Consider the following 15,716-nt stretch of genomic DNA (forward strand, 5'->3'; position numbering starts at 1 on the left):
CAGACACACAATAGGACTGGCTCATCCTGTCCTGGGTGACATGGAGAAGTCTGGGGACTCTTAGTCAGACCTGGTGGCTCGGAGAAACATCCTGTGCAGTCTGCCACAAGAGGGCACTGCAGTAACATGCTAACATAGCCTATGGCCTCAGGTGGACCTGTATCATCTCTGTCCAATTTCATTCCTGATGCAATTCCATAGAAGATAGGCTAATCCAGTCCTGGTTTGGGTCCAGAACACACATGGAGTTGAAATCCTGATTTTCTTGTGGATAAGGCCAGTGTTAAGGGGTGCATATAGGGCAATTACCCTGGGTCCTCATGTGATAGGAGGCCCCAAACCTATCCAAAAATGAAAAGGCACAGTCTGCTGGTAGGCTTCGGACCCCTTCCAAAATTCCTGCCCAGCAGGGCCCCAGCATGCCTAACACCCACCCTGCTTATGGAACTCAATGGAATAAATCAGAACTATAACTCCCTGCATGCACTAGGGCAAAAGCAGGCCTGGATCAGCCTGTTTTACATGGGATCCTATCACTACCCTATCCATGTGAAAAGGCATTTACAAACTTTGTTCCACCTCCCTGGGAACTACACCACTCCTTTTCTCAGCCGCAGATAGGCAGGGTGCTCACTTTTACCACACAGAGGCCATGTGATGACCTGAAGAATGTTTTACACATGCAAGCATGTGTGGAGCATGCTAATGCGATATAACTGCCATTGGTGCCTGTCCTGTCAGAAACACATGACATGTTAATTCTATTTCACACTTAGGGATCCTTTTACTAAAGCTTAGTGTGCGCTAGGTACTACAAAGCCCAAAGGTATAAAATGGGCTTCTTAGCATTTAGTGTGTGCAAAGCGTTAGTAAAAGAGCCCCTTAATGAGGTTGCTGAAGGGCAGTTTTTGGTCTTACACCAAGAACAGACCCTATGGATGCAAAATCAGTCATTAAAACTCCTGAAATTGCAGCAGAAATTTTTTTTTTTTTGGACAAGATTGACAGAGTGACCAACACAAACATGGAGAAATTTTTAGACAGAGAGAGGTTACCCTAGTACAGTCATTAGTAATAAGCCACTTGGAATACTGTAACGCAATGTACGTAGGCTGTAAAGAACAGACCATCAAAAAACTCCAAATAGCCCAGACTTATTTTTGGAACACCTAAATACGAAAGTGCGAAACCCCTAAGAGAGAAACTGCACTGGCTCCCGCTCAAGGAACGAATTGAGTTCAAGATCTGCACGACTGTACACAAAATCATTCACGTAGATGCCCCACTCTATATGTTAAACCTAGTGGACTTACCGCCCAGAAATGCCAAAAGATCGGCCCGCAAATTCCTCAATCTGAACTTCCCCAGCTGTAAAGGAATGAAATACAAACAGGCTTATGCTACTATCTTTGCGTACAAAAGCACACAGTCTTGGAACACACTACCCATGGCCCTGAAAACCATGACCAATCTAACCAGCTTTCGCAAAGCTTTGAAAACACATCTCTTCAACAAAGCCTACAAAAGTCACCCTCAATGAAACAAATCATTCCTTAAACCACCCAAGCACACCAAAAAAACCTCTCACACGACCTACCTAACACCTTCCATCTAAATCCTCTTTCACCTCTGCTTATAATCGACTGTTTTAAAATCATGTAACGACGTTATCATATCTATACTCTGTAAGCCACATTGAGCCTGCAAAAAGGTGGGAAAATGTGGGGTACAAATACAATAAATAAATACACCTGGGGTTAGCCCTCTAGCTTCTTACTGTAACCTTTTGATCTAGAATCTTCTTTCCTCTGATAAAGGTCTGCTTCTTGTGCTGCAGCTCCTTGTGATCTTGAGTATTGTTCTAGGTACAAACTTAGACTGTGAGCCTTTCAGGAACAGGAAAATACCTAGTGGACCTGAATATAACTTGCCTTGAACTATCACTGAAAAAAAGTGTGAGTTAATCCGAATAATAACAATAAATATACATATAATAGATACTTTAAGATATATTTATATTCATGTCTCCTCTCCCCTGTAGGATATAGGTGCAGTATGTAGGTCCTGAAGTCTCATCTCCTAGGGTCTGTGGTGCAGACTCTAGACCTATAATTAGATGTGAGGCAAGGGAGGAGCCGCTAGGCTGTAACTACAGATAAGGAGTGAACCAAATATTGCAGGCTGCACTCACTTTCCACCTGAGCAAAGTCATTGGTGAGGGGTAGAGACAAAGACCCTTCCAGGGCAGGGCACACAGCAGAACTACAACTCCCAGCATGCACTGGGAGCAAATCCAGGCCTGCATCAGCAGCCTTTAGGCAAGGGTGCAGGGAACTTAGGGTTACCATATAGCTCCAAAAAAAGGAGGACGGATTGAGCCAGCCGGGTTTTACTTCCATTGCTTTCAATGGAAGTAATTGAGCCAGCCGGGTTTTACTTCCATTGCTTTCAATGGAAAGCAATGGAAGTAAAACCCGGCGTGCTCAATCCGTCCTCCTTTTTCTGGAGCCATATGGTAACCCTAAAAACTGAATTGCCTGATTTTATGTAAGTTGCGGCCTGAAGGGTTCTTTACAGGCTGGAAAACAGACAGACTCTGATACTGTAACATGAAATATGTCTGCTGCCCCCTCTTCACAGCCCTTGACCATTAGAAAATAAAGGCTCTCTCAGTAGAGAGGCCCTTGAAGTCACTGGCCTGTAGCCATGTCTGAGTGAGGAGAGCAATGTTTTTCAACCCCTTTAAGTAATTGGATCGTTCCTTTCATTTCCCAGACTCCCAGAGTCAGCACAGAAACATTTCTAATGGAAACTGTAGAAGATTCACTTTAAAGATGGCCGCCTCCTATATCCTGTGTTTCTGTTCCCGATTTTCCACTCCACCTTTCCTGTAGCAGTATGGAAGGTTGGCTTCCTGTATAACTATGCTGGAGTATAAAACAAATTTCCATTTGACCACAGAACCTCAAAATTTCTGCAGTTCTTAAATTTGCTTTCCTAGCCCTCAGACAAATGTGCTTATTTACAGATTTGAAAATGTTAACCTTCATCCTAATATTGATCCATATTGATTACTGCAACTCCCTTTGTAGTGGACTGAATGAAACATCCACCATAGCCTAGAATTTGTGCAGAAAATAGCTATACAGGTACCATATCTGTCCTGCCTGGAAGACTCTTCACTGGCTACCGGAGACCTTTAGAAGCCATTTCATGCTAATACATAAAGCATTTCACACCGGTGTTCCAGTATAGCTTATTTCATATCAATTAATTGGCACTGCTGCCCCCTATTGGTCATCGCCTAGGTCCTATCATTCTTTGGTACATTAGATTATCAATAGAAATCAAACAAAATAAAACATGGAAAAGAAAATAAGATGATACCTTTTTATTGGACATAACTTAATACATTTCTTGATTAGCTTTCAAATTCTCTCCCCCTCATTTAAAAGAAGAATTGTGCCTGTGTTAAGACATCACTAAAAACATATCTGGGGAGATGCAGAGGACTGCATTGACGGCAGGGTGGGATTTACCAACAGCCGCACTCCCTTCTTCTCTCCTTTTGATGCATTGTCATTTTATTTTTCTAATCAATTTTTAATTGGAAACTGCTTTGGTATTTCTCAATGGACAGGGAAAGACCGCAATAAACTAGGTTAAGTGGCAGAGAGGTAATGGTGTAATTAAACTCTGGAATTCTTTGCCAGAGAATGTGGTAAAAGCAGTTAGTTTAGCGGGGTTTAAACAAGCTTTGGATAATAAGTCCATAAGCCACTATTAAGATGGGAAAATCTACTGCTTATTTCTAGGATCTGAACCATAAAATCTGTTTTACTCTTTTGGGATCTTGCCAGATACTTGTGACCTGGATTGGTCACTGTTGGAAACAGGATACTGGGCTTGATGGACCTTTGATCTGTCCCAGTATGGTAACGCTTATGTTCTTATGTGGTGGAAGAATGGATATCAAATCAAGAAGTCCTTGAAAATCTGCCTGAAACACAAACAGGAACAGACAAGGAGTTGGACGAGGAAACTTTAGATGTTTGTATGTCATTTTAATCGTATGTACTTTGTTCCCTTTATACTTTATGTGTGTGATGTATCTATCTTTCTCAGAGAACAAGCAGGCTGCTTGTTCTCACTGATGGGTGACGTCCACGGCAGCCCCTCCAATCAGAAACTTCACAAGCAAAGGCCTTTGCTAGTCCTCGCGCGCCCATGCGCACCGCGCATGCGCGGCCGTCTTCCCGCCCGAACTGGCTCGTGTTCGTCAGTCTTCTTTTGTCCGTGCTCGGGACGGTCGTGTTTTGCCGCCGTTTCGCGCCCCTCAAGTTGACCCTCGCGCGTCTTCGCGATTTCGCTAAAAAAAAAAAAAAAAAGACCTCAGTCTTTGTCCCTTCCCGTGTGTCCAGTTTGTTTCCCCGACGTAAGTTTCCTTTCGCTTTCGGGGTAGGCCTTTTTTGTGGCCTCGGTACGGGTTTTTCTCTCTCCCTTATTTTTGGTGCCCTTCGTCACCATCGCGAATTTTGATTTCACCGGCGTGATTTTTCCGCCCATGTCATCGAAGTCTCCCAGCGGCTTCAAGAAGTGCACCCAGTGCGCCCGGGTAATCTCGCTCACTGATAGGCACGCGTCGTGTCTTCAGTGTCTGGGGGCTGGGCACCGCCCGCAGGCCTGTAGTCTTTGTGCTCTTTTACAGAAGAGGACTCAGGTAGCGAGATTGGCCCAGTGGAACGTGTTGTTCTTGGGCTCTTCGTTGACAACAGCACCGGAGGCATCGAGTGCATCGACGTCGACAGCATCAAAGTCTTCGACCTCGGCATCGACTGCATCGACGGCATCGAGGTTTCGACCCTCTGCATCATCGGTACCGAGACATCGGAAGGCTGCGTCGGCGTCGGTGGTACCGGGACCTCCGCTGTTGCTGATGTCGTCGGACGGTGGTGCTTCAACTGGAGTGCAGGTGAGGGCTGTCCATTCCCCTGCTGGTGGTGGTGAGCCTTCGGGTGGGTCTCCTCCTACCCTGAGGGCTCCTGCGATACAGCCCCCCCAAGACCGACCTTCTTCAGCCTCGGCCCCGAGGAAGAGACGGCTGGATTCTACGTCCTCCTCGTCGGTACCGGGAAGCTCCGGTGACATGCTTCGTTTGAAGAAATCAAAGAAGCATCGACACCGGTCACCTTCCCGCATCGGTACCGAGAGCTCTGGGTCGCCGAGGGAGTCGGCACCCAGTAGGCATCGGCACCGGGAGGACCGCTCACCCTCTGTTCAGGAGGTGTCGATGCGCTCCACCTTGGACAGCCCGGAACAGCCTCCACGCCCGGAACAGACTCTGACCTCGACGCCTGCATCGGCTTCCATGTCTTTCTCCACAGCCGCTCTGCACGAGAGTCTCCGGGCCGTTCTCCCGGAGATCCTGGGAGAGCTGTTGCGCCCTTTCCCTCCGGTACCGGGGGTGCTTGCGCCACCGGTACCATCGAGTGAGGCGCCGGCTGGCCCCTTGCCCGGGGTGAGGTCTCCGACATCGGTACCGCTTGCGGTACCGACTGCGGCCGCCTCCCAGGAAGATTCCCCGACGACGTCGGCGGAGGGAGCTTCGCCGGTGCTGGCGAGGGAGTCTACCTCGACGCTCCCACCGTGGCCGTGTTTCCACGGAGTCGAGTCGGGCACAGCTTCAGACACAGGTTCATGAACTTGTGTCTGATACCGATGGTGAGGCCTCGTGGGAGGAGGAGGAGGACATCAGATATTTCTCTGACGAGGAGTCTGATGGCCTTCCTTCTGATCCCACTCCCTCCCCTGAAAGGCAGCTTTCTCCTCCCGAGAGTCTGTCTTTTGCGGCCTTTGTCCGGGAGATGTCTAGGGCCATCCCCTTCCCGGTTTTCGTGGAGGATGAGCCCAGGGCAGAAATGTTTGAGCTCTTGGACTATCCTTCTCCACCTAAGGAAGCGTCCACAGTACCCATGCATCATGTCCTAAAAAAGACATTGCTGGCGAACTGGACCAAGCCTTTAACTAATCCCCACATTCCCAAGAAGATCGAGTCCCAGTACCGGATCCATGGGGACCCAGAGCTGATGCGCACTCAGTTGCCTCACGACTCTGGTGTGGTGGATCTGGCCCTAAAGAAGGCTAAGAGTTCTAGGGAGCATGCTTCGGCGCCCCCAGGCAAGGACTCTAGAACCTTAGACTCCTTTAGGAGGAAGGCCTACCATTCTTCTATGCTCGTGGCCAAGATTCAGTCCTACCAGCTCTACACGAGCATCCATATGCGGAACAATGTGCGGCAGTTGGCGGGCTTGGTGGACAAGCTCCCTCCTGAGCAAGCCAAGCCATTTCAGGAGGTGGTCAGGCAGCTGAAGGTGTGCAGAAAATTCCTGGCCAGAGGGGTATATGATACCTTTGATGTTGCGTCCAGGGCCGCTGCTCAAGGTGTGGTGATGCGCAGACTCTCATGGCTGCGTGCCTCCGACCTGGAGAATAGGATCCAGCAGCGGATTGCGGACTCCCCTTGCCGAGCGGACAACATTTTTGGAGAGAAAGTCGAACAGGTGGTAGAGCAGCTCCACCAGCGGGATACTGCTTTCGACAAGTTCTCCCGCTGGCAACCTTCAGCATCTACCTCCTCAGGTAGACGTTTTTATGGGGGAAGGAAGGCTGTTCCCTACTCTTCTGGTAAGCGTAGGTACAATCCTCCTTCTTGACAGCCTGCGGCCCAGGCTAAGCCCCAGCGCGCTCGCTCTCTACAGCAGCGTGCGCCTCAGCAAGGCCCCACGGCTCCCCAGCAAAAGCAGGGGGCGAGCTTTTGACTGGCTCCAGCAGAGCATAGCCGACATCAACGTATCCGTGCCGGGCGATCTGCCGGTCGGGGGGAGGTTGAAAGCTTTTCACCAAAGGTGGCCTCTTGTAACCTCCGACCATTGGGTTCTTCAAATAGTCCGGCAAGGATACACCCTCAATTTGGCCTCGAAACCTCCAAATTGCCCACCGGGAGCTCAGTCCTACAGCTTCCAGCACAAGCAGGTACTTGCAGAGGAACTCTCCGCCCTTCTCAGCGCCAATGCGGTCGAGCCCGTGCCATCCGGGCAAGAAGGGCTGGGATTCTATTCCAGGTGCTTCCTTGTGGAAAAGAAAACAGGGGGGATGCGTCCCATCCTAGACCTAAGGGCCCTGAACAAATATCTGGTCAAGGAAAAGTTCAGGATGCTTTCCCTGGGCACCCTTCTTCCCATGATTCAGGAAAACGATTGGCTATGCTCTCTGGACTTGAAGGACGCCTACACGCACATCCCAATACTGCCAGCTCACAGACAGTATCTGTGATTTCAGCTGGGCACACGTCACTTCCAGTATTGTGTGCTACCCTTTCGGCTCGCCTCTGCGCCCAGAGTGTTCACGAATTGCCTGGCTGTAGTAGCAGCGGCACTTCGCAGGCTGGGAGTGCACGTGTTCCCCTATCTCGACGATTGGCTGGTGAAGAACACATCCGAAGCGGGAGCTCTACAGTCCATGCAGATGACTATTCGCCTCCTGGAGCTACTGGGGTTTGTGATAAATTATCCAAAGTCCCACCTTCTCCCAGTGCAAAGACTCGAATTCATAGGAGCTCTGCTGGATTCTCGGACGGCTCGTGCCTATCTCCCAGAGACGAGAGCTAACAACTTGTTGTCCCTCGTCTCTCGGGTGCGAGCGTCCCAGCAGATCACAGCTCGGCAGATGTTGAGATTGCTGGGCCACATGGCCTCCATAGTTCATGTGACTCCCATGGCCCGCCTTCACATGCGATCTGCTCAATGGACCCTAGCTTCCCAGTGGTTTCAAGCTGCTGGGGATCTAGAAGACGTGATCCACCTGTCCACGAGTTTTCTCAAATCCCTGTATTGGTGGACGATTTGGTCCAATTTGACTCTGGGACGCCCTTTCCAAATTCCTCAGCCACAAAAAGTGCTGACTACGGATACGTCTCTCCTGGGGTGGGGAGCTCATGTCGATGGGCTTCACACCCAGGGAAGCTGGTCCCTCCAGGAACGCGATCTGCAGATCAATCTCCTGGAGTTGCGAGCGGTCTGGAACGCTCTGAAGGCTTTCAGAGATCGGCTGTCCCATCAAATTATCCAAATTCAGACAGACAACCAGGTTGCCATGTATTACATCAACAAGCAGGGGGGCACCGGATCTCGCCCCCTGTGTCAGGAAGCCGTCAGCATGTGGCTCTGGGCTCGCCGTTACGGCATGTGGCTCCAAGCCACATATCTGGCAGGCGTAAACAACAGTCTGGCCGACAGGTTGAGCAGGATTATGCAACCTCACGAGTGGTTGCTCAACTCCAGAGTAGTGCGCCAGATCTTCCAGGTGTGGGGCACCCCCTTGGTAGATCTCTTTGCATCTCGAGCCAACCACAAGGTCCCTCAGTTCTGTTCCAGACTTCAGGCCCACGGCAGACTGGCATCGGATGCCTTCCTACTGGATTGGGGGGAAGGCCTGCTGTATGCTTATCCTCCCATACCTCTGGTGGGGAATACTTTGTTGAAACTCAAGCAAGACCGAGGCACCATGATTCTGATTGCTCCCTTTTGGCCGCGTCAGATCTGGTTCCCTCTTCTTCTGGAGTTGTCCTCCGAAGAACCGTGGAGATTGGAGTGTTTTCCGACCCTCATCACACAGGACGAAGGGGCGCTTCTGCATCCCAACCTCCGGTCTCTGGCTCTCACGGCCTGGATGTTGAGAGCGTAGACTTTGCCTCTTTGGGTCTGTCAGAGGGTGTCTCCCACCATCTTGCTTGCTTCCAGAAAAGACTCCACTAAGAGGAGTTACTTCTTTCTATGGAGGAGGTTTGCTGTCTGGTGTGACAGCAAGGCCTTAGATCCTCGCTCTTGTCCTACACAGACCCTGCTTGACTACCTTCTGCACTTGTCTGAGTCTGGTCTCAAGACCAACTCTGTAAGGGTTCACCTTAGCGCAATCAGTGCATACCATTACCGTGTGGAAGGTAAGCCGATCTCAGGACAGCCTTTAGTTGTTCGCTTCATGAGAGGTTTGCTTTTATCAAAGCCCCCCGTCAAACCTCCTACAGTGTCATGGGATCTCAATGTCGTTCTCACCCAGCTGATGAAACCTCCTTTTGAGCCACTGAATTCCTGCCATCTGAAGTACTTGACCTGGAAGCTCATTTTCTTGGTGGCAGTTACTTCAGCTCGTAGAGTCAGTGAGCTCCAGGCCCTGGTAGCCCAGGCCCCTTACACCAAATTTCATCATAATAGAGTAGTCCTCCGCACTCACCCTAAGTTCTTGCCGAAGGTAGTGTCGGAGTTCCATCTGAACCAGTCAATTGTCTTGCCAACATTTTTTCCCTGTCCTCATTCCTGCCCTGCTGAACGTCAGCTGCACACATTGGACTGCAAAAGAGCATTGGCCTTCTATCTGGAGCGGACACAGCCCAACAGACAGTCCGCCCAATTGTTTGTTTCTTTTGATCCCAACAGGAGGGGAGTGGCTGTGGGGAAACGCACCATATCCAATTGGCTAGCAGATTGCATTTCCTTCACTTACGCCCAGGCTGGGCTGGCTCTTGAGGGTCATGTCACGGCTCACAATGTCAGAGCCATGGCTGCGTCAGTGGCCCACTTGAAGTCAGCCACTATTGAAGAGATCTGCAAAGCTGCGACGTGGTCATCTGTCCACACATTCACATCTCATTACTGCCTGCAGCAGGATACCCGACGCGACAGTCAGTTCGGGCAGTCAGTGCTTCAGAATCTGTTCGGGGTTTAGAATCCAACTCCACCCCCCTAGGCCCATGTTTTATTCTGTTCCAGGCTACACTCTCTGTTAGTTGGATAAGTTCTTAGGTCAATCTCAGTTATGTCCTCGCCATTGCGAGGCCCAATTGACCATGTTTGTTGTTTTGAGTGAGCCTGGGGGCTAGGGATACCCCATCAGTGAGAACAAGCAGCCTGCTTGTCCTCGGAGAAAGCGAATGCTACATACCTGTAGAAGGTATTCTCCGAGGACAGCAGGCTGATTGTTCTCACAAACCCGCCCACCTCCCCTTTGGAGTTGTGTCTTCCCTTGTCTTTGTCTTGCTACATACGGGACTGACGAACACGAACCGGTTCGGGCGGGAAGACGGCCGCGCATGCGCGGTGCGCATGGGCGCACGAGGACTAGCAAAGGCCTTTGCTAGTGAAGTTTCCGATTGGAGGGGCTGCCGTGGATGTCACTCATCAGTGAGAACAATCAGCCTGCTGTCCTCGGAGAATACCTTCTACAGGTATGTAGCATTCGCTGTTTTATCAGTATGTATCATTTTCTATCTACAATTTACATGAGAGTCTGAATGTAGCATTTATGTTATCTTTTTTGTAGGCCTATATGTAGTTTCAATTTCTCACAATGCCTATTTGGCATCTTCGTAAATTGTTTTATGAAAGACGGTTTACAGAGGTCAGTCACTATCATTATGATCATTTGTTTCACTTATTTTATTCTTGTATTGAAATGCATATGTTTAACATACTTTTTTTAAATTTATTTATGAAAATGTATACATTTATAATCAAGCAAATGCTTGTTTGAAAAGCAATACATTTCAATCTGTTTAAAGGAAATACAAAACAAAGGGAAAAAATTTGAAATTTCTTGCTCCACATATTTGGAACAAAATGTTTAAGAAATGGAATTTGTTTTATAACATTAACTTCTAAGATAGAGCAGTAGATGATAACAGCCAACATTACGCAGTGTTATAATTACAAATTAAAGGGAGAAAACAAGATGTTCTAAGAACCCCTATTTTGCCTTGAGGTAAGAAATGCTGTTAACTGAGCCGGATCAAAAAATATATACTTATTTGATTGATATCTCACCACACACTTGCAAGGATATCGCAAGTAAAATGTTGCACCCAGCTGAGTTCCAGCTGGTTTCATTAAAGAAATAATTTCCGACGCTTTTGCGTGTCTCTGGAGATATCGGGAAACATTTGTATTTTCTGACCAAGAAATGTTTTATCTTTATTCTTGAAATACATGGACATTAGCCACTGCTTATCTGGTGCCAGTGCCACTGTTACTATTAATGTTGTTGCAATTACATTTTCACTATCTGTCAATTCAAGTAATTCAGTAACATTCAAAGGTTGTTCTTGTCCTTCTATTTTTTGGTCACTTCTTTCTTTAATCGGAAGATAGTACACTTGGGTGAAAGGAGGAATCAATTCCTCTTTTACACCAAAAATCTCCATTATATATTTTTTAACATTTCCCTAGGAGATATAATAGTCTGTGTTTGTTACTTCTAGCAGTGTTCTCCAGAGATTCAGTCTTTCTTCTTAATGAAGTCAAATCTTTAATCATAACCTCCTGCTGGGTTAGAATTCTTTTCATATCCAAATCTTTTTTTTTCTTCTAACTGTTCCAATTTTCCTATTTTTAAGTCCATGGTCTTTATTTTTTCCTCTTGTTTTATCATTTCTTGCTTTAGTTTATTTATCTGTGGGGTAAGTGATTTCCCTAAATCTGCTATCAGAGTCCACAAAGAGTCCAAAGTAACTTCAGCTGGCTTAAGCATTTCAAAGGAAAAAAGTGGTGGTAGTACCTCTCTCTCTAATAATGAGTCCGGATTCAAGCCAGCAGCATTTCCCACCGAATTCGTTGTTGGTATCAGTGTTCCCATCAAGGCTTCCTGCACGCCAACCGATCGTTGGTCTGCCTCCCGACTGTAACTGGTCTCACCGCTTCTGGGGGACCCGTTCAGGGTCATCTCTGATGAAGTGCTATAGCCCAACGGTTGAGGGGGTGGTTCCCTTGTGTCGGGGCTGAGCATAAGCTCTAGCCCTGGAGACGCTGCCGTGCCTCCATCCGCACTGGTGCGTATCAGCGGGCTGCCTCCCGACACTCCAGACACTGCAGTAGATGGAGCTACAGGTGTCTGCAAAAAAGTCCGAATATCTTGCGAAGAAGAGACCGAACGCTACGGAGCACAGGAGGCGGACTTGCCCCGTCGCTTCGGCATCTCAATAGGTAATCAGAGAGCTGTAGAAATGGTGGCTATTAGCAAGTACGCTCAGCGGCCATCTTGTTCCTAACATACTTTTTACTGTCTTCATTGATTTCATTATGCAATTGCCACCATATTTAGATTCATCTGGTATTTCTTCTTTTATGATACACCCAGTGTTCAGTTTTTTAAATTGTTTCTTTTATTCTTGTGTTAACACAGTTTCTAACTGTTTTAATTGTTTTGTTGTTGTTGTTGTGTGATTGCCACCTTTCTTAGATTCATCTTTTATGATACTTTTGGTACATGTTTGATTTACACTCCTGATGTTTAATTTTTTTTAGTTGTTTCTAGAATTATTTTTATGTTTGTTTAGATATTTTTGTAATATGTTTTTGACTATACATTATATTATTATTTATATTGTTTGCTTTATGTATGTTTATTTTAGACTCCTGAGGCAGGCCTGTGGCTGAAACTTTTGTCGAGCCTCCTGTTAATAAATATTATACAAACATCTGAAATGTCCTTATCCATCTCTGAACCGCTAGGTCTATTTCCTACTCCTTGCCTGTTCCTGGAGGAGTGGATATCACATGTGATTGACCACAAGAAAGGACTGCGGATGCTCGAGACCACAAGGAAAGCGAAAAAGAGAGAAACAGCTTGTGTCAGAGATTTTATTCATTAACCCCCTTATTCTATAATCTTGCGTGCACATTTTCACTCGTAGTGTACAAATATGAGCACACTGGTTATAGCATAATGGTAGTCACACACATAACTTAATTGTTAAATTACGTGCTAATTGGCACCAACCACTGAGAATTGGCTATAATTGAAGTTAATTGATGTTGACTGGCATTAATTTGCACTGCCTTAGTCACAATTCTCTCTTCTTAGCTCCGCTTTAGCACACAAGTGCTAGGGGAGTGTGGATGTGTCAGCGGCGTGCCCAGCACGCCCGCACTATGATTCTAGAATACCGTCAGTTACACACCTGACAGCAGCCAGGCCTTAGCTTTTACACCAGCCTTTCATGTGGCAGAAGTGTTCACGACTAAAGTTAGGCACTAGTATTCTATAACAGAAACTACACTCATAATAGTGATACTGAGTTTGTGCTTAGCGTCCAACATGTTCGTCTCTAATTTTAGGCAACCTTTAGAGAATTACCCCTAAATCTGTATCTAGGAGTTTCACCCAGTAGACCAGTGGTTCCCAAACCTGGTCCTAGAGGCACCCCAGGCAGTCGGGTTTTCAGGATATCCACAATGAATACTCATGAGAGATTTGCATGCAGTGGAGGCAGTGCATGCAAATCTCTCTCATGAATATTCATTGTGGATATCCTGAAAGCCCGACTGGCTGAGGTGCCTTCAGGACCAGGTTTGGGAACCACTGCTGTAGAGAGTGTGGTTTCCATGTTAGTCCACTGTAACGATAATAAAAATAAGATGATAAACCAGAAAATTGTACTGCTTCGTCACCTTCTGATCACCAGGCCATCTCTTGATGTTTTTCCACCTGTCCTCTTGAAACCATCAATGAAATGCCTTTATGTTTTATTTATATATTCTGATATCTTCATCTTTTGCTCATTCCTGACCTGAGGATGGTGGTATGGCCTTGAAAAGCTAGCAAGTTAATCCAGTAAAAATTGTATCATCTTATTCTCACTGTGATGTATCTGTAGGCAGCTGCTATGGGATGGTGTGTTTTAAACCATGATACTTTTAATCTGTGATACAACTACTACTAATCATTTCTATAGCACTGCTAGAGGTGCACATTATATGTGGGTACTTTCTCTGTCCTTAGAGGGTTCACAATCTAAGTTTTTGTACCTGGGGACATGGAGGGTTAAGTGACTTGCCCAAGGTCAAAAGGAGCTATAGTGGGAATCAAACCCAGGTTGCCAGGATCAAGGCCCACTGTAACCATTGGGCACTCCTCCACTCCAAAGGGCTAATAACCAAAGGACTCAGTACTGATATGTATAACACAACGTTAAGCACTGGAGGGGAAAGGAAGGGGCACAGGGCCTCGTGGGGATCTTGTTCCATTTTTGGAGTGGAAAAGCCAAGTTTTCTCTGAGATCTAGGATTCTACCTCCTCTTGGACTGACTTCTGTTCCCTCACTTGTGCCTGAGGCAAGGGTCTTCCTCAATCCCAGGCTAGGCCTTAGAATGCCTTCCATAAAAAGATCTGGACCCCTATAGTAAAGCTGGTGATTTTGTGCCCTAATAAAGGGAAAGGGGGTATGGCTGAGGGACCGCAATGGTCAATCAAGCCAGCAGCACATGAACATAAGAGGCAGGATCCAAGATCTTGTAAAAACAGAGAAATTGCTTTAATTTACTGTGCACTCCTAGTAAAATAAATACATGTTAAAAAAAAAAAAAAAGAAAAGAATGCGAAAAAGTTAAAAGCAAACCAAGTGATAGGCAGGTATAAAGTGAACCCCACTACTCTTATGTGTTTGATGATGGGGGGTTTCAAGACTGGTTTTCTCTATGACAGGACTTGGGATTTCTAAACTACAGATGGAAAATGAAGCTTAAGAGCTCAGATGCATTTTACATAGTAGATGATGACGGCAGAGAAAGACCTGTACGGTCCATCCAGCCTGCCCAACAAGATAAACTCATATGTGCTACTTTATGTGTATACCTGACCTTGATTTGTATCTGCCATTTTTAGGGTACAGACCGTAGAAGTCTGCCCAGCACTAGCCCTGCCTCCCAACCACTAGCCCTGCCTCCCACCACCAGCGCTGCCACCCAATCTCTGCTAAGCTTCTGAGGATCCATTCCTTCTGAACAGAATCCCTCTATGTTTAGCCCAAGCATTTTTGAATTCCGTTACCGTTTTCATCTCCACCACCTCCCGCGGGAGGGCTATAAGACATTTGGGTTTGGAAGGCTGAAATAGTGCATTTTCACTTCTGAGATCAGTTAATCTAAACTTCCTTAACGTACCTTTGGGACATATAACTCAAGCACAGACATTGACAGATGAAGCTTAGTAAACAATACAGGTGCTCTCACAACCGATTTTATAATTAAATACTGCAGAGCCATACATGCAGCCACCTCTGGGGTAGAATGGACTGGCAGTGACATGTCTAGTACCTTCCAAAGGTAAGTGAGAAGAAGATGTGATGTCACAATATTTAGCCAGCTATAATTTGGTAAACTGAAGTGCAGAGAGATAAAGCGACTTGCCTAGTATCACAAATGGACAGTGGTAGGGCTGGATTTGAACTCACATCCAGTTGGTTATTGTTCCAAGTCACAGTTGTGAGTATGAAACTGAATTTCCTCTCTAGGAACCAGAGAGAGAGGGAGAGAGAGAGAAAGATTCTAGCTCTGACTCAGGGTGATACCATAGCACAAGAAACCTGCTGGAAGGCACTGAGTGCGTCAGAGACAACCGAGAGCCAAAGTGAGCAGGAAGAACTGAAATCATACACATACTGCAGGAATGTCCCAGTGCCTGAGGTGTACAGTGACCTTTTCCACATAATATGTGGGTGTGGCATCCAATCCAGTGGCTTTACTTCCCCGAAGTTAGAGTCTCTGTGGATGGCTTTTAGAGATCCGAGGAAATCTATATTCGGTGAGCTAAACAAGGATGCTGGGGTGGAAGAGGCATGCAGGGGTCCATGCCTGCATTAAGCCCTAGAATGATTATGGGGTACAGTCTAC

At 46.9% G+C, this 15,716-nt stretch overlaps 1 protein-coding gene across 1 annotated transcript in view; it reads right to left on the reverse strand.

Moving 5' to 3' along the window:
• The window catches only part of ARHGEF2 (Rho/Rac guanine nucleotide exchange factor 2), a 234,150-nt gene that overhangs the window by 181,578 nt on the left and 36,856 nt on the right, over window positions 1-15,716 (reverse strand). The gene's annotated exons all lie outside the window — the stretch shown is intronic.

The sequence above is a fragment of the Microcaecilia unicolor genome, chromosome 14 (genome assembly GCF_901765095.1).
Source record: "Microcaecilia unicolor chromosome 14, aMicUni1.1, whole genome shotgun sequence".
In the NCBI taxonomy this organism is placed as follows: Eukaryota; Metazoa; Chordata; class Amphibia; order Gymnophiona; family Siphonopidae; genus Microcaecilia; species Microcaecilia unicolor.